Source organism: Gorilla gorilla, chromosome 9 (assembly GCF_029281585.2).
Source record: "Gorilla gorilla gorilla isolate KB3781 chromosome 9, NHGRI_mGorGor1-v2.1_pri, whole genome shotgun sequence".
NCBI lineage: Eukaryota > Metazoa > Chordata > Mammalia > Primates > Hominidae > Gorilla > Gorilla gorilla.
In genome coordinates this window covers 52085326-52111980 of record NC_073233.2, presented here as the reverse complement: position 1 = coordinate 52111980, position 26655 = coordinate 52085326, and the positions used below count along the sequence as shown (strand labels likewise).

General features: G+C 45.9%; 2 long non-coding RNA genes across 2 annotated transcripts; both read right to left on the bottom strand.

The window, feature by feature from the left end:
• Positions 1-3058: 3058 nt before the first annotated feature.
• LOC129525287 (uncharacterized) lies at positions 3059-13569 on the bottom strand. The gene is made up of 3 exons (XR_008669462.2): positions 11054-13569; positions 8077-8209; positions 3059-3572 (listed from the first exon to the last, which is right to left on the bottom strand). It is a non-coding gene; the product is annotated as an uncharacterized lncRNA (long non-coding RNA).
• Positions 13570-21331: 7762 nt separating this feature from the next.
• LOC101137161 (uncharacterized) lies at positions 21332-23564 on the bottom strand. The gene is made up of 3 exons (XR_175776.4): positions 23431-23564; positions 22316-22568; positions 21332-21723 (listed from the first exon to the last, which is right to left on the bottom strand). It is a non-coding gene; the product is annotated as an uncharacterized lncRNA (long non-coding RNA).
• Positions 23565-26655: the final 3091 nt, after the last annotated feature.

Here is a 26655-nt window from a genome sequence, read left to right as displayed (position 1 = left end):
GACAGTGAGACTTTGTCTCAAAATAAGCAAAAAACAGATCTGACTGAAAATGTTGTCTCAAAATAAGCAAAAAACAGATCTGACTGAAAATGTTTTTCTAACTAGTATTCCACACCAACCCAGACTGTCAGTTAAACATGATGGGAGAAATAAAGAGCTTTCTAGACATACTGTGTCTTCAAATAACTTGCCTCCTATGTACCTTTCTTAGGGAACTGCTGAAGGATGTGTTTAACTTAAATAAATCAGGGCTCCAAGAAAGAAGTTAGATCCAGAAACAAGGGCTGCAACACAGGAGGGAAGAGAGAAGGGAATTCCTTGGGTCATGGCTCCAGGGACACAAGGAGACAGCTATGCCTTGGACCAGAGAGCAAGCTGCCTAGATCAGCAGAAGTCAGAAGGCTCTAGTGGCTGGGGGAGTTTGTCCTCAGGAAGAAAACTCGGCCTAACAAATGATCTGACAGGTTTGGTGATGTGGAAAATTATATTGAGGCATGGAAAGATTTCATCAATTGTTTTCATCAACAACAACAACAACAAACCGAACTAAGTTGATGAAAAATGAGGTGATTGTTAACAGGAAGAACAAAAAGGAAAGGAAATAAGATCATAGTGTGCTACTTGGCCCAGGAATAAAATAATATTTGTGTATTTATAAAAGTGAAAATGTGGAATGTGGATTTTAAAAGTTTGAGATATTATTTTGGGAGCATAAGGGGAGGAAAAGAGGGAATGGAAGAAAAGTTTCTCTAAACACACCGAGGCTGAGATGACGAGCCAAGAGATTGAAGAATACACATGCTATTTAGTTTTATATATGTATTTATTTATTTATTTAGAGACGGGGTTTCACTCTGTCACCTAGGCTGGGGTGCAGTCGCTTGATCTCAGCTCACTGACACCTCCACCTCCTGGGCTCAAGAAATCCTCCTGCCTTTGCCTCTCCAGTAGCTGGGACTACAGGCATGTGCCACTGCATCTGGCTAATTTTTGTATTTTTAGTAGAGATGGGGTTTCAACATGTTGCCCAGTCTGGTCTTGAACTCCTGGCCTCAAGTGATCTCACCAGCCTTGGCTGCCCAAAGTGCTGGCATTACAGGCATGAGCCACCGCACCTGGCTTAAAGAATACATGTATTATTTAGAAATGGGGATAGAAATAACAGCAGAGACAGCTTTGGGGAAACAAGGTGAAAGGATAGGAAACAGGAGACTTCCATTTTCAATTGTAAGCCTTTTGGGGCACTATTTGGTTTTTCAGATTTATAGGTAATACTTTGATGAAAATAAAAACAAATTTAGACAAATAGGTTTGGCTCATATTCTCTCCTCTATGAAGGAAGATGCCCCCCACCACCCTGCTGTCCTGAGCCTTCTCTCTCTGTGACAACTTGAGCACAGGGCTTGTGTCCCCAGCACTGACACATGGCCCTATTCTTCATTTACTCAAAGACTAAGTGAGTGAATTTTTTTTTTAAATAAAGTTTGTCAAGTTCAGGATAATTTAAAAAACAACAAAACCCAACTTTTGAAGAGGTCAAACTGGGAAAGTTATGCTACACTAACATCAAGGGGCACTTGTCTTTTACTCGCGTTACAGGTGATAATGACACTTACTTATTTATTTATTCATTTTTTTATTTTTGAGGGTCCAGTGTGTTTGGGTGAGGTTCCAGGCCGGATGGGAACACGGTGGGATTAGAGGCAGATATACCTGGGCTCCAAGGTTATCTCTGCCACTTACGAACTGTGGGTTTGAGGCAAGTTACCCTGAACCTGTGTTTCCTTATCTCCACTGTGGGGATAGTAACAGAAAAAATACTTTGTAGTCTTGTTCAGGATGAGAAAAATGTCGGTGAAGTGCCTAGCCCATAGTAGGTGCTGGTTAAACAGGATCATTTTCTTAAGCTGCAGGATATTCAGTGACAGCAGCTCTTCCCTTGACCCCACTTCCTGAATTCCTGTCTCTGTGGAACCTTCTGGGAAGCTCTGGCCTTTGTCTCTGACACCGCTGGACCCTGGGCTCTGTGTGGACACACTGCATATTAGCACAGTGGCTCATGGCACCTACACCATTTCAGAGACATCCGAATAATTCCATTTTGGGATTTGTGCTGAGATGGTTTCAGTGGCTTTGCTTGGTTTCTAAACAAAAGTTATTTAGGTGGGAACAGATTCAACTTGAGGTTTTCGTGATTTTCACACGACCTTTAAATACCCCTGATTTGCAGTTTCCTTCTTTCTCTAATGAAAAACTGGATCGTCTTGTTAAAAAGAAACTTAATGTGATGCTGTTGGCCTGCAAATCTCCTAGCTTCCCTCTCTCCATTTCATTGGCTCCCACCCTCTCCTGTCTCCCTTGGCTGCTCCACCCACCCTCTAACCCGGCAGTCCTCAGCTGGCCTCCATCCACTGCTCCCTCCGTGGGAACGGCTCGCTCAGAATTCACCAAGGCCTTCCCGGTAGCCACATCCAGAGATTTTGTGCAACTTCCTTCTTCAGGCTGAATTTAACCCCTCTTCTTGAAATGTTCTCATTCTCTGGCTTTGGGACACAAAAGAAGCCTACTTACTTGTTCCCTAAGGTTCAGTCCTTGCTTTTTTTTTTTTTTTTTTTTTTTTTTTACGTTATTGCTTTATTCTTTACGCCTTTAATGATCACCTCTATGTGGATTATTTTCTTAGCTCTCTTCCCATTTCATGCCAGTGTCTCCCTGGAGTCTTACTCTTGAGTCCTGATGGACTACTGGCCATTTTCCCTGAGACACCTTGAAGGTACCTCACCTCTAAGACAGATCCAACCATCTGTCCTGGCCCCCCACCTTTACTCCCTCCCTTAATCCATGGCACTTGAAACCCTGGAGTCCTCTTCCCTTCATTACCACCCTCCCTTCAGCATTTTTTTTTTTTTTTTTGAGACAGCGTCTCGCTCTGTTGCCCAGGCTGGAGTGCAGTGGCGCGATCTCAGCTCACTGCAAGCTCTGCCTCCCAGGTTCACGTCATTCTCCTGCCTCAGCCTCCCCAGTAGCTGGGACTACAGGCGCCTGCCACCACGCCTGGCTAATTTTTGTATTTTTAGTAGAGATGGGGTTTCACCTTGTTAGCCAGGATGGTCTCGATCTCCTGACCTTGTGATCCACCCACCTTGGCCTCCCAAAGTGCTAGGATTACAGGCGTGAGCCACTGTGCCCGGCCTCCCTTCAGCTTTTACATCATGAACCAGTCCACATCCTCTGATCTAATCAGAGTGGCCTCTGCACTGTCCCCAAACATGCAGTCACTCCTGTGTTATGCCTGGAATATCTGGGAGGGCACACTTTCACAGTCACATTTTTCAAAAAGAGAGCCTTTGTGTTAACCCATGTATATATTTGCTCAGAGACCAAGGATCGTGCAAAACATCCTTTGTCCCATCAGTCTCCCAAAGCCGGGCCACAGACTGTGTGTATGGCCTCATCGCCGTGCAGAGGACTTGTCCTTCTTCTTGGGGTCAACTTGACCAAAGGTGTGTGCAGGGGGAGATGGTACTTCTAGGTTCACAGTTCAGCCCTCTCCTCAGAGTCTTGGCTCCACCCTGCAGAGGAGACGTTAGAGCCTTAAGAATTTAAATTCTCCAGATTCTTAGAGCATGTCTAAAACAAATCAACTATTCTCTTGCTCCTTGATGCATTATTATGCTAATAAAGTCGCTGTCTTTTTACTTAATCTTGCCAAGGAGACTTTCTCCTCAAGGATGGGGAGGGGAGGCACATTCCATCCCGCCATGCATCTCATACTCTTCCCCACCTGTATCTTGGTTTATGCTGTTCTAGTCATCTATTTGGGATATATACTTCTCTCCCATCGCTGTAGTAACAATCTACCTATTCTCCAAGGCAGGGAGATCTTAACCACTTTTATGCCATGGGCACCATTTAATGGTCTGATAAAGCCTATTAGGCCTGTCTTCCAAAAAATGATTTGAAAGATATAAAATACACAGGATTATAAAAGAAACTGAAAACAGTTACTAAAGTATTCAAAAAACCAAATTTATGATATAAGAATACTGTCCTTTATTAACATAAAAAAAACACAATTTCTTTTCTCTTTTCCTTCCCTCCTTCCTTCCTTCCTTTTCCCTTCCTTCCTTCCTTCCTTCCTCCCTCCCTCCCTCTCTCTCTCTTTCTCTCTCTCTTTTTCTCTTTCTCTCTTTCTTTCTTTCTCTCTTTCTTTCTTTCTTTCTTTCTTTCTTTCTTTCTTTCTTTCTTTCTTTCTTTCTTTCCTCCTTTCCTCTTTTTTTTTTTTTCAGGGTCTCTCTCTGTCACCCAGGCTGGAGTCCAGTGGCACAATCTTGCCTAACTGCAGCCTTGAACTCTTGGGCTCAAGAGATACTCCTACCTCAGCCTCCCGAGTACCTGGGACCACAAGCATATGCCACCATATCTGGCTAAATTTTATATTTTTTGTAGAGATGAGGTCTTGCCCAGGCTGGTCTCAAACTCCTGGGCTCAAGTGATCCACCTGCCTCTGCCTCCAAAAGTGCTGGGATTACAGGCATGAGCCACCATGCCTGGCCAAAAAGCCACTATAATTTCAAAGCACAGTAGTGATGAACATAAATTATATTTTGTTCCTCTCTCCAATATCTGCAACATTACATGTGATAGCAAAGTATCTGTTACATCTACTTCTGTGGTTTGTAGCCTACATTTATAATGGAAGAAAATGTGAAGTTTCAGAGATCAGTGAATCTGAAGATGTAAAATTTTCCTCATCTAAATTCTTCTGTCCATGAATTCTATGAGTTCTTAATGGGAGGCCCCTGTTGAGGACATTAACTCCTCCTTCCTTAATTCAACCCTTCTTGACTACCACACTTCTGTTGGAGTTTTCCCTCATGCTAAACTCTTACAATAGTTATTTGCCTATTCATTCAACAAACATTGATCAAGATTGCTCATACCTGCGCAAGTCACTGTGCCAGATGTGGGGAGCCCACATCATGCTAAGCAAGAACCAATTTTACCAGTAGTGGCAAGAGACAGACCTATTCCCATCCAGCCATAACCCTAAACATAGCGCAAAAAGCAGATGGGAGAGCTTTAAACAAAGGTCCGAAGTGTCCCAGAGAAGCAGAAGTTAACATTTCAACTTGGCGAAGAGATGGAGGAGTGAAAGGTTCCATGAGGAAACTGGCGTATGAGCTTGGCCTGGTAGAGGGAATAAGATATAAACAATTTTGACATAGTTTAATTAGATCTCGCTGGTATTTTTCCTTTTTCTGTCTTGCCACAAGTAAATACAAAGTTTCTAGTGGTGGAGATCGCATCTTTTTTTTTTTTCCTTAGATGGAGTTTCACTCTTGTCACCCAGGCTGGAGTGCAATGGCGTGATCTCGACTCACTGTAACCTCCGCCTCTTGGGTTCCAGCAATTCTCCTACCCCAGCCTCCCGAGTAGCTGGGATTACAGGCGGCCACCACCATGTGCAGCTAATTTTTGTATTTGTAGTAGAGACCGGGTTTTGCCATGTTGGCCAGGCTGGTCTCGAACTCCTGACATCAGGTGATCCACCCGCCTCGGACTCCCAAAGTACTGGGTTTACAGGTGTGAGCCACTGCACCAGGCCGAGATTGCATCTTAATATGCTTGTTGATTAATAGCATTTTTGTAGAATGTAAGTTTCTGTATTAGTTAGTTATTGCTGTGCAACAAACCACCCCCAAACCCATGGCTTTAAATGATAGCAAGTTCTTTCTCATGGGTCTGCTGACCTGGGCCAGGACTGGCCATTGTTGATTGGACTCTGTGGTCACTGGCAGCTTGCCAAGAGGCTGGCTGGTCCAGGGTGGCCTTGGCTGGGATGACTTGGCTGTTCTCTTCTTTTTCAAGTTGTGTTTGCATCAAGTTTGCTGCTGTACCATTGGCCAAAGCAAGTCACAGGGCCAAGCACAGAGTCAGTGTCGGAGGACACTGCTCAAGGACAAGGGAAAAGGGAGGCATAAAAAAATGTGGCCATTCATAGAGTCAATCCATTATCATCTTCACAACTTAAATCTTTAGCCTTAAATCCTTCGTGGAATGGGACAGATCTAAATCAATAACAAAACGCATAAGTAAGATAGTTAAAGTACAGGGTGGCAATTTATAAATTCAACTAGTGATGGGTCTTCTCCTGTGGCTATATCCTAAACGTTTGAAGAATGTTATCCACAGAGGTTGACTGGGTCATGCTTTTACTATTATTTTTTAACCGATGCAAACCCATTGAACTGTCTTTTCATGTTTGATGTTCCATCAGTTAAGCATCCCACACGATTTTTCATAGAGATATTTTCTTTCTCCCTGAGGACATCTGCAATAGTCCAGAACACACTTTTCCTGGTGCTTGACTCTAAGTTGCTATAAATATCAGACATTCTGTCAGCAGCTCAGGGTCACAGCTCAGGTTTCCTGAGCTAATATTGCTTGCCCCTATGCCTTGAGTTGTGTCAGTTAAAGGCAGCGGCTGGGCAGGCAAAGTGAAGTGCAAAATACAGGTGAGAAAATGTGTTTTCTGAGTAACTGGGCAAAACATATATGTGTGTGTGGGTAGGGGGCAAATTTATCCATAACGGCAGTGTTGAGCTTGGTGTGTGGGGTCACGCAGACCTGAGTGTGAATACTGGTTCACCTTTTATGGGCCATGTGACCTGTGGCAGGTGGCTTAAATCTCTGAGCTCCAATTTCCCCTTATCTGTGAAATGGAAGGAACCCACATAGATTGACTTCTCAGTTTGTGGCGAGGATTACATGAGCTGCTATGCTTATAAGGTAAGTGCTCAATAAGTGTTCAGTGTTATTTCTTACAGAGGGTAAAATTATCTGAATGAAGTTACCAATAGTTGGAATACAGTTCTCTGTTAGTTCAGATAACAGAGCCTAAGAGGCTTGCCTTTTGACCTTTATCTTGCTGCTAACGAGAGGACTGTATGAGCCTCAGTTCTCATCTATAGAGTAGAGTGATTCACATTGTCCTGCACTGAATTCACAGTCTTGTTTTGGCAATCAAATAGCATATTGCACAGGAAATTCCTTTGCAAAAATAATTTAAAATCTCCTTGAACGAATACTGCACACATCTCACTAATATGTGGAATATAAAAAAAGTCAGATGCTTAGGAGCAGAGAATAGAATGGTGGTTGCCAGGGGCTGGAGGATGGGGGATATGGGAACAGGTTGGTCTAACGGTACAAAGTTCCAGATATGCAGAATAAGTTCTGGAGATCTAATGGTGACTACAATTAACAATAGTGTATTGTGTATTTGAAATTTGCTGAGAGTAGATCTTAATTGTTCTCACCAAAAAAAAAAAAAAAAAAAAAAAAATAGACTTTGGGAGGCCCAGGTGGGCAGATCACTTGAACCCAGGAGTTTGAGACCAGCCTAGGCAATACAGCAAAACCCTGCCCCTACTGAAAATACAAAAAATTAGCCAGATGTGGTGGTATGTCCCTGTAGTCCCAGCTACTCGGGAGGCTGAGGCAAGAGGATTCCTTTAGCCCAGAAGGTGGAGGTTGCAGTGAGCTGAGATCACGTCATTGCATTCCAGCCTGGACGACACAGTGAGACCCTGTCTTAAAGGAAAAAAAAAAAATAAGGAACTATGTGAGGTGATGGATATGTTAGATAATCAGCTTGAGTGTGGTGAACGTTTTGCAATATATACACATATCAAAAATCACATTGTACACCTTAAATATATATAATTGTTGTCAATTACATCTCGATAAAGCTGGGGGAGAAAAAGAAGACCCAGAACTGGGCAACAGCACTCAATCCTGATCAGTCTGCATACCCAAGACCCCAGCATTTCTGGAAATTTTGTTCTTTTGTTTCTGGTTTGATTCTACTTCTTTTGAGTCCCAAGAAACTGCCTGACCAAATCCAGCCTCTGTACACAGTGGGTCAGGCTCACTTCGAGGCCTGTCATCTTTAGCCTGTAAGTCTCTTAACTCTCCAGAAACCCCTCTTCTAGGCTTGTGATTCTTATTTGGAATATGCTCCACTCTAACACATTTGTCAGTGTTTTTCTTTTTGAGTGCACTTGTTTTTACCTCAAAAACTGGACTGGCTGGCACGGTGGTGAGCACTTGTAATCTCAGCTACTTGGGAGGCTGTGATTGAGGCAGGAGAATCCCTTAAGCCCAGGAGTTCGAGACCAGTCTGAGCAACGCAGCGAGATCCTGCCTGTAAAAAGATAAAAAATAATAAAAAAGACAGATGTGAATTGACATAAGACCTGTGGTTTGAATACTTGTTTTTTGGTGTAAGTCTGTTATGATGGTCATATTTTCAGTTACATTTTACCCATAAAAACAATGTTTTAAATCCAGCAAAAATAAAAATAAAAAATAAAATCCCCTTGAATACGTTTGAGGTAATGCTGTAGTTTTCAGCTCCTCCCACGAGAGATTTTACGGAGGGCCTAACTGTGCTACCCGGGTGCTGCTCCTGTTGTTAGTGGTGGCACCCAGGAGGAATTAAAATTACAAGAGTGTTTCCTTCCAGATGTTGTTGCTACAGGCTCAAGGTGCTCTTTTAACTGGGACGTCAGGCTTTCTTGAAATAGACAAGAATTCTAGAAACATGACATTGTGCCTGATTCATCGCTTCAACTTGCCACTGACTCATTCTCTCCTTCATAGGTTATTCAACAGTAACTTTAATTACATCATTTACTTATTGTTTTCTTCCTTGATTTATTCTCTTTCTACAATTCTTGTTTATCATCTCAGTGATTGGACCATCTCACCTCTGAGACTTGGGTAGAATTCTGTGGACTCTGGAAATAGACATGGAGGTTTTCATGTATCTCTGTTAATGTGTACAAACACCCCCAGGCTTGTACACTTGAAATACATCAGTAGGAAGGGTAGTTCTCAATTTGCTAGTGTTTCACAGAGCTTGTCTTATTTAATGATCTCAGCTGCCCTACAAAGTAGATACCATCCTATTAAAAAATGCAGGAGCAGAGGCTCTGAGAGGGGACTGTAACTTACCCAAGATCATGTGGTAGGTTGCAAAACTGGTTCTAAATCCCTACCCTTCCCTGTACCCACACCTTTTGCCATTCATCTGCAATGTCCTTTTCTGATTCTGGGCTCAGCAATATAACTTGCTCTGGCCAATAGGATAACAACAGCAAATGTGATGTAAGCAAAAACTTGAAAAATACTTGTGCAACTAATCATGTTTGCCTTCTCTCTCGTACCTGTGCCATTGCCATGAGAACGTGCTTGGGCTAGGATTAGAGACACTTGGAGCAGAGCTGAGTCATCCCAGCTGTCCCAGTTGAGGCCAGCCTAGGTCAGTCGATGGCAACCAAGCCCTAAGCATGTTAGTGAGCCCAGCCATGATCAGCACAAGCACCTAGCCAACCATCCCAGACCTGTGAGCAATAAAGCCTTACTATTCTATACCACCTAGATTTTGCGATTATTTATTTCACAGAATTATTATGGCGGTATGTAACTGATAGAAGTGGTATACAGGGAAGAGTATTTGTTAGTCCGTTTTCACACTGCTGATAAAGACATATGCGAGACTGAGCAATTTACAAAAGAAAGAGGTTTAATGGACTTACAGTTCCACATGGCTGGGGAAGCCTCACAATTGTGGTGGAAGGTGAAAGTCACATCTCACATGGCAGCAGACAAGAGAAGAAGGGCTTGTGCAGGGAAACTCCCCTTTTAAAAACTATCAGATCTCGTGATACTTATTCACTATCATCAGAACCGCCTGGGAAAGACCTGTCCTCATGATTCAGTTACCTCCCACTGTGTCACTCCCACAACAAGTGGGAATTCAAGATGAGATTTGGGTAGGGACACAGCAAAACCATATTAGAGCAGATCTCTGGAATTGGGCAGGCCAAGGTTTGAATCCCATCTGTTATTTGGAGTGTGTGTTTCTTTTTGAGACTAATCTCCTTACCCTTGAAATGAGGTAATATACTCCCCTCATAGAGTTGCTGGGAAGATTAAACACAAGGTGAAGTAAATAAAGCCCCAGGGACATAAGCAAAAAATGATGGCTTCTCACAGCAATGCTCCAGAACAAACAACAAGGGAATACTGGGCCCAGTCCCAGGACTATCCAAGTGTGAAGCCAACACCTTTTCACATCAACTCCAAGGTAAGGATTAAGAACAGAATGGCCTCGTTCTAATCTTACCATGAAATGCTGCTTCCCTGAATCTTCCATTGCAGTATAGAGAGCAGGACAGGCCTTTAAAAAATTAATGTTGCTTAAATTTAGGAGCCTGAAAAAAAAGCCAAATCCAAGATTTTCCTTTGGACTTGTGGTTTTGCCAGATAGATGGCAGTGATTTCGGGAAGGAGGGTTGCTTTTGTCCTGGGTATGGGTGTGTTTCAAAGTCCTCCGGGCAAAGTTGGGTGCAGGGGCCAGCCTGGCTGCGTTTGCCCTGACTCTGTTGGTTGCCCTTCTGCGTGCACATGCATTTTTGATGACAGATCATTCAGGAAATGTGAATGTTTCCCTGGGAGGCTTTGCTTTTGTCACCTGGCCTTCTTTTCTGGGCCTCCTGTAGGGCTGCCCTTTCCCTTCCTTTGAAGCCATTGTCTTCTTGACATGAAAAATGTACTCAGGTACGCTTATGGCTAATTATCTCAAGGGGGAAGAAAAAACAAAATGAACTCAAGGCTGAAATATAGAACCATTAACTCTGTAAACTCTGAAAAGTCATAAGACACTTTTTTAAAATTAAAAAAATACATATACATTTGAAATAGTTTCTTCTTAAACAGAATTAACTTCGGATGTTTCCTACACAATTTAGCTTCCTTCTCTCTCCCTCCACCCCCACCCCAGATAGCTCACTTCCCTTTATCATCTCTGGTGCTGACCATGGGTGACAACAGTTAGCTGCACTGTACTCTGCCTCTAACTTATTTTATGACCTTGGATAAGTTACATGGCATTTCTGAGCTTCTGCTTCTCATAAGTAAGATGACATTGCTATTACATTTCTTTAAAACATTTTTTTAGTACTGTAAAACAATAATTTATTACCTCTTACAGTTCCACGGGCTGACTGGACTCCACTGGGAGTTCTTGATGTCTCTTGTGTGGTTGTGTGAGATAGTGGCTGGGACTGGACTCATCTGAAGGCTTGACTGGGCTGGATGCCCAAGATGGCCCACTTTTAGACAGAGGTGGCTGGCAGTTGATGCTGACTGTCAGCTGGGGACTCAGCTGAGAGTGTTAACTGGAGTCCCTAGACGTGGCTTCTCCACATGGCTTGGACTTCTCATGGTAGGGCACCTGGATGCTGAGAGAGAGCATCCCAAGAGACACAAGTGGAAATGATAAGGCTTCTTATGACGTAGACTGGAGGTACTGAGACATCACTTTTGCTACATTAGAAGGTTTGATGCTGACATTTTATGATTTCACAACTTGGATCCTCTGTCCTCTGATACTGAATCAGATAGTAGTTTATGGAGCTGAGCAGAGAGCCAGCTGGTCCTGGGCACAGAGGAGGCTGTGTTCCATGCTGAAGACAAGAATGTATGGTGGAGGTACCATCCTAACTATCTGGGAAGGGAGCTTCGTGGCTACATGGGAGTTATCATCTACCAGTGCCGGCTGCATCCTGGCTGTGCCCACCTCTGGGCTCTGAATCTCTGCACCTCAGTACCCCCAACCCCAACACGACTGTGATGTTAGGCATATATTAGGCATGTGAAGATGAGAAAGAGAAGATATAGCTCCCATGTTTATCTCCATGAGAAGATAAGCCATAGGGAGAGAGAAAGACTGCTGTGCATGAGAGGGAGTGTCAAATGCCAAATGGATGTCAACAGTCAGGGTGTGCTAGAGGCACTCAGGGGAAGAAAGGCTGGGCATAGAGAGTCTTGCTGGAGGAGGTGACTCTCGATCTGAATCTTGAAAGGTGAGTAGGAATTACTCAAGGAAGGAATGAGAAGGGCATTTCAGGGGAGAGATCCATGTGAGTGAAATATGAGGACTGGCAGGGAACAGCAACCCATGTGGGTAACCACAGAGTGACAGGAGAGGTGAGAGGTGGTGGGAGATGGAGCTGGAGGTGCAGGCAGGGCCCAGGGTCATGCAGGGTCTGGGAGGACAGGTTACAATATTCCCATTTTCCTAGACTAGGGCCTAGAAGCTCGGGAAGATAAAGGGACTTGACTAAGGTCACATAACTTGTAAGTGACCAGTCAGGCTTCGAACCCAGGACTTTGTGACGCCTCAGTCTCACCCTCTTTGCATCATCGTGTAACGGCAGTTGCTGCTGCTGGTTTTCCCAGCTCCCTCTCACATTTCTCTGAGGCTCCTGGCAGACAAAGGGTGTTGCTTTTCTGCACCATTTATTGTAGTGACTTCAATTAAACCATCTTGTGCTGGATCAGTGAGCAGCTCTAGGGAATCGATGAGCAGCGCTGGCTACCAGGGAAGCAGAGTCTCCTCCCTTTGTTCCTGCCAATCCTAGGTCTGGGTTCCTGTCCCCAGGTCTAGGGAGGACTCAAGAGAGGAAATGGGGACCAGGGGGGCAGGTAGCAAATCATGAGACAAGGAAGCAAGTGTCTATTACCTTCCTGACGTTGAGGGTGGGTGGCCAGCCCTTGGATGTTCATCTTTCCTGGCCCTGCCCACTGCTGCCCTTGCTCAGCTGCCTTCCTCTGGCTAATTGGGACCTGCAGCTGCAGCTCCAAGACAATGGGGCATCCCACCTGGCTGCCTTCGGTGCAGGCCCAGTGTGCAAGGAGCCTGGGCCCCAAGGAAGAGGAGCTAAGGGCCCTGTCCTAACTTGCTACATGGCCTTTGGCAGGTTGCCTCCACTCTCTGAGGCTTCTTCTGGGGAAAAACAACACGGTGGAAATTGCAGTACATGATGCTGTTGTTCTCCACTTGTCCTCTTCAATTCATTGTCTCTCCTTCTTAGCATTGCTCTGTGCCTCAGAAGGCTGATCCCTGTGGAATGAATCAATGGGTTCCTGTGTCTATTGGCTCCAGTATGATTTGACCACTGGGAGACACAGGCAGGAGGCTGGAAAGTGGGAGAAGAGAGGGTGGAGTATTTCTTCTCTGCTACCTCTCTGCTTTGATGCAGGGTTGGGCCAGTGCCATTCTGCCTGGCTATAGCTTCTGCCCAGCGGTCCTTCCCACTGCTCCAGGCCTCAATAGGCTCCAGTAACCTTCTTTAGGCCCATGGGTGGTTTCCAGCATGATATGGTTTGGATCTGTGTCCCTGCCCAAATCTCATGTGGAATTGTAATCCCCATTGTTGGAGGTGGGGCCTGGTGGGAGGTAATTGGACCATGGGGGCAGTTTTAATGCTTAAGCACCATTCCCCTAGTGCTGTTCTCATGATAGGGTTCTCGTGAGATCTGGTTGTTTAAAAGTGTGTAGCACCTCCACCCTCTCTCTCTTCCTCCTGCTCTGACCATGTGAACGCTTGCTCTGGCTTTGCCTTCTGCCATGATTATAAGTTCCCTGAGGTCTCCCCAAAAGCAGATGCTGCCATGCTTCCTGTACAGCCTGCAGAACTGTGAGCCAATGAAACCTCTTTTCTTTTTTTTTGAGACACAGTCTCGCTCTGTGGCCCAGGCTGGAGTGCAGTGGCATGATCTCGGCTCGCTGCAACCTCCACTTCCCGGGTTCAAGTGATTCTCCCACCTCAGCCTCCTGAGGAGCTGGGATTACAGGCACTCCCCACCATGCCTGGCTAATTTTTGTGTTTTTAGTAGAGACAGGGTTTCACCATGTTGGCTAGGCTGGTCTTGAACTCCTGACCTCAAGTGATCTGCCTGCCTCCGCCTCTCAAAGTGCTGGGATTACAGGCATGAGCCACCACACCCAGGGCCTCTTTTCTTTATAAATAACCCAGTCTCAGGTATTTATAGCAATGTGGCAACACACAAATACACAGCAGTTTGCAGTCTCTGGGTTTCTCAATATTCTTCTTGGTTTCTTTAATCCAGCCTTCTGTAAATAGTACCTCCTCAGTAAGGTCTCTTCAGTTGAACTATTTGAGCAGAGTTCTGTTTCCTGTTGGGACACTGATGTATTCTCTGAAGGCCCTTTCCAACTCTGAAGTCTTACACGTTCGTGAGGGGACGATGCAACGACCTGGCTGACTCTCAGGCACCGGAGCCTGGGTTATCCCGTGACAGTTTACAGGCTGAGTGATTCCAGCTCCTCAGTAGTTCTTTCTTCCCCTCCTTTGGTCCTCAACCTTCACAGCCTTTGCTCAAATTCCCATCATTTATTTCTTGTTTTAATCCGACTTTATTGAGGTATAAATTACAAATAGCAAACTACATCCATGAAAGTATACAGTTAGATGAATACCTATCTGTTAAAGCTTGAATGTTTGTGTCCCTCCAAATTCATGTTGAAACTTAATCCCCATTGTGGTGGTATTAACAGGTGGGACCTTTTGGGAACTGATTAAGTCATGAGGGTTCTTCCCTTGGGAATGGGATTAATGCTCTTGTAAAAGAGGCTTCAGAGGCTGGGCATGGTGGCTCACGCCTGTAATCTCAGCACTTTGGGAGGCTGAGGTGGGTGGATCACATGAGGTCAAGAGTTCAAGACCAGCTGGCCAACATGGTGAAACCCCGTCTCTACTCAAAATACAAAAATTAGCTGGGCATGGTGGCAGGCACCTGTAATCCTAGCTACTCAGGAGGTTGAGGCAGGAGAATCACTTGAACCTAGGACGCGGAGGTTGCAGTGAGCCTAGATTGTGCCATTGCACTCCAGCCTCGGCAACACAAGCAAAACTCTGTCTCAAAAAAAGAGGCTTCAGAGAGCTGCCTGGCCCTTCTCATCCTTCTGCCATATGAAGACATAGCGTGCATCCCCTCTGGAGGGTACAGGAACAAGGTGTCATCTTGGAAGGAGAGAGCAAGCCCTCACCAGACACCAAATCTACCGGCACCTTGACCTCCAGAACTGTGAGAAATACATTTCTATAATTTACAAATTATCTGGTCTAAAGTATTTTGTTTATAGCAGCATTTGTTTATAGCAGCATTTGTTTATAGCATTGTTTATAGCATTGTTATAGCAGCAGGAATGGACTAAGGCAGCATCCTTTTTATCCAGGACTATTCTAACAACTTTCTTTCTTTTTTTTTTTTTTGAGACAGAATCTCACTTTGTCACCCAGGCTGGAGTGCAGTGGCGCGATCTCGGCTCACTGCGAGCTCCGCCTCCCGGGTTCATGCCATTCTCCTGTCTCAGCCTCCCAAGTAGCTGGGACTACAGGCACCCACCACCATGCCCGGCTAATTTTTTTGTATTTTTAGTAGAGACGGGGTTTCACTGTGTTAGTCAGGATGGTCTTGATCTCCTAACCTCGTGATCCGCCCGCCTTGGCCTCTCAAAGTGCTGGGATTATGGGTGTGAGCCACTGGGCCCGGCCTATTCTAAAAACTTTCTAACTGGGCTCCAGTCTTCATTCTTCTCCCTGAAAACTGATACTCCTCAGATCTGATCATGTTACTCTCTGATCATGTGCTGTCCTGCTCATAAATCCTGGCCAGTACTCCTTTGCCTTGAGGTGAAACCCTGGCCGATGCTCCTTGACCTTGAGCATGACATATGAAGCCTTCATGAGCTGGACTTGAGCTTTCCAGGCTCAGCTCTCCCTGATGTCCTATGGATGCTCCAGCTGTCATGAACTACTTGAGTCATACTCTCTCCAAGCTCTGACTTTGTATGAACTGTTCCCAGCCCTAACGTGCTTTGCAACCTCACGCCTCTGACCATCAGCTTCCCTGTGTGTCTCACTAATTTCTCTTTGTCCTTGGCCATGACGAGTCTCTCTTCTGTGCTTCCAAAGTACATTGCAGGTGCTTCTCTTGTTACACTTATCCTGAACCCTAAACAATGTCTGTTTCTCTTACTAGAGTGTGAGCCACTTGAGGTTAGAGTGTGTCTCATATCTGCACCCCTAGCTACTAACACTGTATATGGTGCATGATTCATTTTTCATCCATCCATTCAACAAATATTTGATTGTCTACTAGAGGCCAAGCACTCTTCCAGCATGGGGCTAAGGAACTGTGCAAGACAGGTGTACTAGTCATTCTGCTGTCGTATCTCTGCTCCAAATCCCACCTTTTTTTTTTTTTTTTTTTTTTTGAGATGAAGTCTCACTCTGTTGCCCAGGCTGGAGAGCAGTGGCACAGTCTCAGCTCACTGCAACCTCCACATCCTGGATTCAAGTGATTCTCCTGCCTCAGCCTCCCAAGTAGCTGAGATTGCAGGTGTCCACCACCACGCCCGACTAATTTTTGTGTTTTTAGTAGATTTTTACTACTCTCTTTTTATTGGTTTGTTGTCTATCCTCCCTACCTGGGATTTAAGGTCCATGAGCCCATGAAATTTCATCATGTTGGCCAGGCTGGTCTTGAACTCCTGATCTCAAGTGATCTGCCTGCCTTGGCCTCCCAAAGTGCTGGGATTACATGTGTGAGCCACCGCGCCTGGCTCAAATCCCACCTTTTAATGCTCTCTTTGTGATGCTGGGGCTGGTATATCCTTTGGCATGGGACTTCCGGTTTTCATTGGCAGTGATACTAGTTGGACACTGGAAGGCAGGCAGAGGAAGCAGGAAACTGATCTTTCCTTTATGCTTCCTCTATGCTTGCCAGGGTTGCCCCAGCAATGGCCCTTCTTCCTCGTGGTAGAAGCTGGCTCTAGTTTCTAGCTCCTTTCAATGCTCCCAGAACCAGCCTCCCTATGCCACCTTAGAGGTGAGTGGCAGCTGGGTAGTGCCCCCTTGGAGGACTGGCTCCTACCTCTGTGGGTTCTTCCTCACAGCACATAGATTCTTTTTTGCTTGTTTGTTTGTTTTTGAGATGGAGTCTCTGTTGCCCAGGCTGGAGTGCAGTGGCACAATCTTGGCTCACTGCAACCTCTGCCTCTGGGTTAAAGTGAGTCTCCTGCCTCAGCCTCCCGAGTAGCTGGGATTACAGGCACCCACCACCACACTCGGCTAATTTTTGTATTTTTAGTAGAGATGGGTTTTTACCATGTTGGTTAGGCTGGTCTTGAACTCCTGACCTCAAACAATCCTCCCGCCTCAGCCTCCTAAAGTGCTGGGATTACAGGTGTGAGCCACTGTGCCCAGCCCCAGTACATAGATTCTGACAACACACACTACTTCTTGTGGTTATTACCTCTGTCTTACTTCAGTGTTCGTGTTTAGGTTTTTCCTCTCCCTCTAATATGTTTTACTGAAAGTAACTTCTTTTATTAAATGACACCTCTGAAATATGTAGTGCAGTTCCTGTTCTCCTGGCTGGATCCTGACTGATGCCATGGGGAAAGCCCTCGGGCTCGTGGACCTTAAATTCCAGGTGAGGAAGGTAGACAACAAACCAATAAAAGAAGGGTAGTAAAAAATGTTACAATGAAAAATTAGACAGGGTAATGGATGGAGCCTGGGCTACTTTAGATTAGTTGGGGAAAGTCTGTCCAAGAAGGTGACATTCAAGCAGAATTGAGTTTCCACCCATGTAAAGAGCTGGGGAAAGATGCCCCAGGGACAGAGACCAGTCAGTGCAAATGCCTTATGATGTGAATGGGCTTGGATTCAAGGATCAGAAGGAGCGCTGGCATGGGCAGTGTGGGGTGAGGGACGGGAGCTGCAGAGGAGGGTGACTGAAAGGCAGGCAGGGGCTAGATCACATGGGCCTCCTTTGCCAAGGATTAGTTTCTCTTTTTTGTTTTTTTAAGAAATTCTGAATGTGTTGAAAAGGCTTTAGAGGGATTTAAAATATAGGAAATAACAAGGTCTGACTTAAATTTACAAAAGATCTCTCTAGCAGCTGACGGGTGACAGTCTATAGGGAGCAAGAGCAGAAGCTCTATTCTCCTCAGGGCAGACAATAGGCACCTTTCAAGGACGAGGCAAGTAAGGCCCAGAGAGCTGACAAGATCTGTCCTAGCTCACTCCATTTTGTACTTTTGGTTCCCAGACCAGTGGCCCTTTGTGGCTACACATTCTCTAACTGAGGTACAACTGACCAGGCTCCAGGTGAAGCTTCTCGGCCTGGTATGCAGAGAAGATGAAGCCCTTGGGGCAGCCCAGCACCCACCCTTGACAATACTCTTGCTTTATCACAGGACCTGTTGTGCCCAACTCATGATTTATCCAGGTCACACCAGTCTGGTCTGTCACAGTAAGAGGTGGGTGAGCCTTGAAAGAAAACAAGGCTCCCTGGGGGTTTCTGTAGATGTTGGTGTGAATTCATAAGTCCCAGTATTTGCATTATTCTCCTTACTTCTTCCCCAACATGTAGTCCATCACCAAATCCTTCTGCCTTTCCAAACATTTGCTGACTCTGGCCCCTTTTCTTCAGGGCCACCAGGAAACACACCTTCAGGAAGCACCTTTTCTGTTCTATCCCAAAGGGCACCATCACATACAATATGAATCATGACCCCCGGAGTTGTGTGGAGTTTCTGCATCTCTCCCTCCCCACTGTGGCTACCCTCATGCAGCAACCATCCTGTCTCTCACCGGTATTACCGCAGCTGAGACCCAGGTCTTAAGGAAGCTGAGACCCAGGCCAGCAGGGGCCTCACAGGTAGAATGAAGGTGATGCTGGTGGGATTTGGGGCTTACCTTGAACAGGCAGTAGGGGCATTCTGAGTAGAAGGGAGGGGTCACTTTGTAAGTAGAGGTAGGAGAAAGAGAAGAATCTTTTTATATGCTTCAGGCAACAGGTTTTTGCTTTATTGAAATAACCCTTCCTCGTGCAAATTTTGGGGATGGGGGAAATGGCTGGATGGGTCCTGGGAGTGCTGCTGAGGTGATCTCAGGTCAGAAATTTTTCTCCACAGCTTGGAAAAAGAGGAGGGTGTAAGACTCTGGATGAAGCTGAGAGATCCTTCCATGCTTGGCAACCTGAGAGGCCACACAGACATGAGCTTCAGGAGACTCCAAAGCCTCGGATCCCCTTCTAAACTAGCACTGAATTCTGATTGGCTGTCTTTGCCTGCCTCAGTTTGTTCCTTTTACTGATTGGCTAGGTTCTTCTGCCCATGGCAGAGCCCTGCTCCAGCCACCGGATCCTCCCACCTGCCACAGTGTCACCTGGGATTGGCTGGGCTCTGAAAGGCCAGGCTGGCTTGGCTCTTGCCATCATCAGATTCTTCCTCATTAAACAAATGAATCACAATCCTAATTAATTTGTGCAACAGAATTTATGTAACTACTCCCAGCAGGATGTCTGCTCTCAGTCAGCAGAGAGATTAATTCCTCTCTCTGGGAAATTCCAGCCTTGCTGGTCAATAAACCTTAATGATGACTGAAATCTCCCATCTGTCTCTGCTCAGGGCAGGTAACCCCTACTAAGCAGACACCCAGTTGGCTCGAGGCAGTACCCCGGGCACCGGCAGGACAAGGACAACGATCTCCCAGCCTAGATGTGTCCTGAGCCACATGGAGCACACAGTAGGTGCTTACTTAAGGACAGGGGCTACCCCTTCCAGGGAAGTTCTGAACCACTTAAAACCCACAGGAAGTGTTCAATGTCTCCTTATGGAATAAATGAAAGGGAGGATGTGTCACTCAGATACTTATAAAATGGTCTCAAGATCCTAAACTCCAAGTAAGCTTCTCCAGCTCTTTCCAACCTTTGCTCCCCCTATTTCCCATGACCATAACCCAATTCTGTCTTTTTCCTATTTTGAACTTTCCAGACTCAGAAATTTGGCTCTTCATGTTCCCTGCCCTTGAACCGTCCCAGCCCTCTCTCCAAAACAGGCTTCATGCTGGCTGCATGGGAGGGAGGGGTAGCAAAGTGGAAAGTGTTCCAGAATTAGTGCTAATTCTGGCTCTGCCACTTACTCATTGTACTTCACCTCTCTGTTCTTAACCTTTCTCTCATACATAAACCACACGGGGTTCTTGGGAAGATTAAATAAGAAAACATGGTGAAAATGTATTGCACAGTACTTGACTCATTTAATTGGTGACAGACAGTGTTTTAGGTAATGGAGATACAGTGGCCCTCAAGGCAGGCAAGATTCCTGCTCCCAAAGAATTTAATTTTCAGGAGACAAGAAGCAAGCTAGCAAATATATAAGATAATCTTAGTTAGGGATCAGTACTCAGCAAAAATAAAAAATGTATGGAGAGGGACTGAGGGGAGTGAGGAACTCTTTGAGGAGGTGCCACTCTGAGACCCAAATGACAAGTAGGAACTAACCACATGACATTCTAGAAAGAGGGAAAAGAATTGCTGTTAAGAAGATGTGGGTGTGTTAAAAAAAAATTGCAAAGTCCCTTAGGTACGATTGAGCTGCTAATGATCAATTTGAGGCTTCTGCTCTGTGTCTTATAGGTAAACGGGGTGAGGTTTGGTAGGACTGAAAAATTCATCCAGCCACCTAGCTAGGGGGTGTGAGGGTCAAGATGTGGATCCAGGTCTTCTGCCCTTAGGAGCAGAGTGCTTGTCACTACAGCACAAAGAAGGTGCAAGAGAAAGGAAAAGTGAGTGGGAGGCGGTGAGGGAGGAACAGACTGCCTTGTCCTCCACCACATCTAAATCTGTCTCCTCCTGATGGTTGGCAGGATTATAGGATCTGGCTCCCATTTGGGCCTTCCACCTCCGCTGGCCTAAGCAGTCAAGTGTCAGAGAGCACTGGACCTAACAGCTCCCTCACCAGAGCAGCTGTGATTCCTTCTTCATTTCCAGCAGGGAAGACCCAACAACTTTTATAATATGGGATTTCTTTTATTCTCATGATAATAATGTTCACTGTGGAAAATAAAAAAAAAATGATAAAATAAAAATCAGCCAGAATTCCAACTTCTGGAGATTTTGGTGTCTTTCTGCAAAGTTCCTATGCACATAGATACTTTATAAAATTATGAACATACTGTACATACAGTTTTGGAATATGCCTTTTTCCTTCTGTCATGAAAAAGTCTTCAAATGCCTTTTAACAGCTACACAATAGTTCACTACATGAACCAACTCAAATGTAACTATTTTTGGCCTCTTATTATAAATAACACAAGAACCCTCAGTCTTTGTTACATAATGTCCTAACAGAGTAGGGGAAATGCTCCCCAATCCGGTGCAATGTCCTGTGCCCAGGGAAACCAATTTTTTTTTTTATTTTTATTTTAAGATGGAGTTTCACTCTTGTCGCCCAGGCTGGAGTGCAGTGGCGCAATCTCAGCTCACTGCAACCTCTGCCTCCTGGGTTCAAGCGAGTCTCCTGCCTCAGCCTCCTGGGTAGCTGGGATGTAATTTGATGCTACATTCTGAAACAATACACATATTTTAGACTCATGAATATTTTTTAACAATATTTTTATTAAATGATAAATTGCCAGGGAGGCAAGGGGGCCAGGATGAAGCCCTGGTCTCAGTATGCCAGAGTCTAAGGTGACTATGTTTGGTTTCTGCAGGCGCCTGCCATGGAGGCAGGTATGGGAGAGAGGAGTCAGTGGTTCTAATCATTGGAGGGTGTTGGGGGTGGAGTCAGGGTAACCCATCTGTAGTAGGCCTGGAGAAAAAAACTGGGCAGCTGGGGCGTGACTGGGAAAGCACTTGAGGACCTGGGTGGGGGCCAACATTCATTTGCACTGCGGCCGGGAGGGTGGTCTGCCTTCTGTGGGTGGTGCTCAGGTTAAAGCTCCTCCTTGGGACCACCACCATCACCATATCTCTAGTTTCCTGCTTGGCCTGGAAAAAAGAAATCAAACCAGAGAGAGAGAAGGGCACAGGAAAAGAGAAAAAGAGGAGAACAGTGTGAAAGTGAGAAAAAGGAGACAGAAGGTAAAAGAAGTCAGTGCAGGGAGGCAGGTGCTTTGACAAGTGGAATCTTTTTGGTGGCTATTTAAGCAGCAAGAGACACTTTTGGTCCTGGACAAGCTTATTGCACATCCACAGTTGATGAGCTCTCAAGGGCCAATGACAAGTATTCAGATACCCAGTGGGTCAGGGAAATGGCGTTTGCCAACTCTACTGACTACAGACCCTGACTCTAAACTGATTTGGTGCCCTCTTTCTGCAAATCAGTGTCTCAAACTTTCTGGTAGCTGGTTATTTCTCAGTGGAGCAGACGATGAACTAGTGCTAGGGAACAGGTCTTCTTTCAGGCCCCCGGAAATTCTCAGGAGGGTGTGAAAAGTGGAAAAAATTTCGGTGGCCTGGGCTAGAGTCAGGAGGTGGGAGGAGGGAAGGGCTGGGGAGAAAGAATATGGGGAAAAGGAAAGGAGAGAGGAGGAGGGGTGGGTATGAGTGAAAGAGTTCCGCCCTCCTTACCCATGCTCACCTCTTGCTGCCAAATAATTATACTGTCTTCTTTTCAGGCTGCAGGAAATGGTGTTCTGGTATTCATTGGAAAAGCCCAACAGTCATTGTCAGCTTCTGAGGCGTATGAATGGGGTACAGGGTGGAGGCCATGGTGTTAGTTGGGAAAACGGAGGGCAGCAAATGCAGGGGCCTTACTCTTACTATGGGAACACATCTCCGTTCAACTTGGTGAGAAGAGAATCAAAGTTTCCAAAGGACCTTTTATCAGGAAACTACAGGAAAGAATCAAAACAACCAGTAAGTGGGGTTAAAGGGCATTCTTCAGTCTCAGCAGCTTTTTCCTCTCCGCCTAACCCTGTGTGAGTGGACAGTGGACCAAAATGCTTCCTCTATTATTATTATTTTTTTAAGACAGGGTCTCACTGTGTCGCCTAGGCTGGAGTGCAGTGGTGCAATCTCGGCTCACTGCAGCTCCACCTCCCAGGTTCAAATGATTCTCATGCCTCAGCCTCCCAAGTAGCCAAGTAGCTGGGATTACAGGTGCCTGCTATGACGCCTGACTAATTTTTGTATTTTTAGTAGAGATGGGGTCTCGTCATATTAGCCAGGCTGGTCTCGAACTCCTGTCCTCAAGTGATCTGCCCGCCTCGGCCTCCCAAAGTGCTGAAATTACAGGCATGAGCCTCCACGCTCGGCCATCCTCTATCTTTTGAGTTCACACTCAGAGGCCCTTCTGGTAAGCAACCACTTCCCCTCACCCTCCAAGCTCTCCCTTTGGCCGAAGGGCATCTCTCCTCCCTTCCTTTTGAGCATCCTCCTGGCTCTGGATCCTGGAAGTGCTTCTCTACTCTGGTCCTTTCCCTGACGTTCACAATTAACTAGCCTGTGACGCAGGGCGTCTTCCAAAATATCCAAAAGCAAAGGAGTCAACAGATCATGGGGAATCAACCCTCTCCTTATGAAAAGGCAACTGAGCACCAGGATGAGGAAGAGACTCGCCCAGGGTCACAGAGTGAGGGAATGATAGGCATGGGGGCAGAATACAGCCAGTGCAGCCTACCTAACACTACTACTATTAATAGAACCCATTAGTAGCTGCTAAGCCTTTTCCGCTTCCCCGTCCAAGGCTCTAACCTGCGTGTGGGTGTAGGCTGACGCTACCGTCCCCTCCCCATTCCCCCTGCCTGTGATGCCCAGGCCCTGGCGGTGAGACCAGCAGGTGTGGGCATCAGGAACTTCTCCATTGGCTCAAATAGCCGGGAGCGATTGGCCTGTCCTCCAACCTCCGTTTGTGTCAGGGGGTGCTGCTCATTGGCCTAGCAGAAGTGATTGACAAGTCAGTAGCCCAGTGAATGATGAGCCTTGGAAGCGTGACGGCAGTTACCAGTCAATTCTCGCTTTGCGAGATCCTGGGGTAACGGTTTTATTTTTTTCCAAAGTAGATTCAGCCATTTTTCACACTCAAAATCCAGCGTCTTCTCAGTAAAGGGTGTAAAGAAGTTTCCAAAGAAGGAATGCGTTTGGGGCTCTAAAAGTACAAACGAACCCTTCAGGAGAAATGAGAGTGTCATATTGAATGAATCATTTTATAAAGGGGGTTTTGCTTTGCTAAACAGTTGGTGGGCAAGTGAGTGGGCAGGAGGGAGGGGAAAGGTGGCCGGGAATGGGGACAGAGGAGTCACGCAGCAGAAGGCTGGAGTCAAAAATGCTTATTGCAGCTTTTGTAACCTGTGTGAAATGCCGTGGCCATTCTTGGGGTCTGGATAGGTTCTGGGACCTGGGGGAAAGGATGGGGTCACTTCTGGGGGCTTTTAAGGTCCAGGAATCGGGGGCTAACTGGCAGTGGGGTGATGAGGCAGTGGTTGTGGTAAGAGCTGGCTTGGATGGTGAAAAGCGTAGCCTGGACCATGAGACAATTCCTGAGAGTAGCTAGTGATGGTCCGGGCATAGAGATGGAGTGGCCCATCCTTGAAGGGTCTAGTCACATAAGATGGGGCCTCTGGAAGAATGACAGTGGATCACCCCATAACTGGTTAGAAGATGGAGTTGGAGATAAAGACAGATGAGGCAGGGAGTTGAGACATGGAAAGTTTGACAAAGGAAAGAGAGAGTGCCACAGGGACTGAGAGCTGGAGTCTCAGAAAAGCTGAGCAAACCATGCTTGGTACATAGTTGTCACTCAGTAAGTGCTAGCTATTATTATTGCTCCCTTTGGAAGGGTAGGGGAGGGGTTGTTCAAGTCTAGTAGTTCAAAGGCAGTTGGAGGAAGTGAGTGGAGAAGTAAAAGAGTGCCAGGAAAATAGTCCATTCTACTTGTCCGCTTCTCTCCCCCCGTGATTATGAGAGCTGCAGAAACCACTCCTCCATTGGGGGAATGAGAGGGAAGAATTGAACTAAAGAGAGAGGGTGCTGGTATGTTCTGCAGCTGGAAACCCAAAGGATGGGAAGTAGGCATGGGGAGAGGCTGCCCTTCCAAGTGTCTTCAATAGAGCCTGTTAGAAGTGAGGTGAAAGAGAGGGGAACAGGTGAGAAGTAGTATGGGTTGTGGCATGGTTAGGCCCTGGGTGAACCATGTATGATATACATAACAGTTGTCATGATTGCTGGGGTGGGGTCATGGGGAGGAGCCCCCCTAGTTGTCTCTCCTGAGAAAAGGGAATGGTGGTGAGATTCAAGACTCCATTGGAAATTCCCAACAATCATTGTCACAAATGTCAACCTACTCAGGCACCACAAATTTCTGAGGGAAGAGAGGAAAAGACTCTTCTAAATTTTCTATTTGGCAAGCAGGGTGTGTATCAACTGAGGCTCCTAAATAGAGAGTGCATAGTACAGTGCGTCAAGGTTCTGAACAGAAAAAATGAAACTCCTGATGTCAATACTCCATTTCCCTTGGCCTTCCTACCCTCACTAATGTGTGCTCTCTTTTTAGCAAGTCATTGAATGATTGGCATTTGTTGGGAGGGGTGCAGACTGGGCAACTCTGAGGTAGCTAAGAGAAGGTGATGTTGAAGGAAGAGCAAAGAGTGCTTTTGAGTCCCCAAATTCCACTTAAATATGTATCTGTAGGGGAACCAGCAAGCTCTCTTTGAGCAAAAGTTGAAATGCAAAGCCATCTGGACTAGCCTACTACCTAAGGAACTCTCTTCTATAATGTCTGGTGGAAAAGCAAGTAGGGAGAGGGGAAGATAAGGTAGGCCAGAGAGAGGAGAGACACAGAGAAGAAGGCAGAGACAAGATGGAGAGATTAGTGACAGCAGAGGCTGAGGCTGGACTGAGAGGGTTACGAGAGACATCCCTGGAATGACCTAGTTAACTTACCTGCCAAATCTTCAAAGTCTTTTCTATTTCTATTTCCACTGAATATGGTTCTCCTAATTTACAAAGAAAATTTATATATTCTTCTATGGTTCCAGAAAGCCTTGCTTACTCACTTCTACCCACTTTATGGAAACTGTTCAGAATTTTGTTAAGGCTCCCAGGAAACTCCTGATGATCTTGCTCATGGTGTTCAGATCTGGGTGGGGCAGATGAGCTAGGCAGTGGGGTGCTTGTGGAAGCCAAAGCTTGGAAGTTGGTTTCTAGAAGGTGCTCTCATTTCTTATCTCCATGGATCAAGGGCTGAACAAGTCATTGGACAGGAGTGGAGTAAGTCTCCTTGTTAGCATGCTAGGATGTGGCATGGACAGTGGCATCACAGTTGAGGTGCTAAGGTGGAGATAATTAGCATCATGATAGAGGCTGTTGGCCTTGCCGTGGAGAAAACCTGATGGAGCATGGTAGTGGGGAGTGAGGATAAACTGGCCTTCAATGAGGGCTAGTTTCTGATGATTGTGGATGTTTTACTCATAGTCAATAACTAGAAGTGTTTCTGATAATCTGACTAAGGTTGTAGGCAAGGGGCTGGGAGGAAAGTAGGGCCTGGGTAAGGAGGGCACAGGTACTGAGCAGGGCCCTGAAGCTAATTGTTGCTAGTCTGGAAAGGTACTCTCCCCTCCCACCAGAAGGAAATCAAACAGGCCTGAGAGGGTCATGGGCAGAGTCAGAGATGGAGAAGAGGAAATAAGCAGATGACGGCAAGAGAGGCAAACGAGTGTGATGGAGAATCATGAGAGATGGCAGGCCATTTAGCTGACTCTTCAGGTCATCTAAGGATGTCTCTTTTTGCTCCTACTTCCCCCTGAGATGATTCTAATAAAACACCAAGGGTGATTAAAGTGGATCCGGGGTTTGGGGCTTCAGAAAATGGCCTTTGTCATTTACGGTACTGACTTCCACTAAACCATCTCCATGCATGGGAAGCTTGTATGCAACAGAACATGGGTTTTCAGCTTGGACGGGGTAGATGACTCTCCTGTG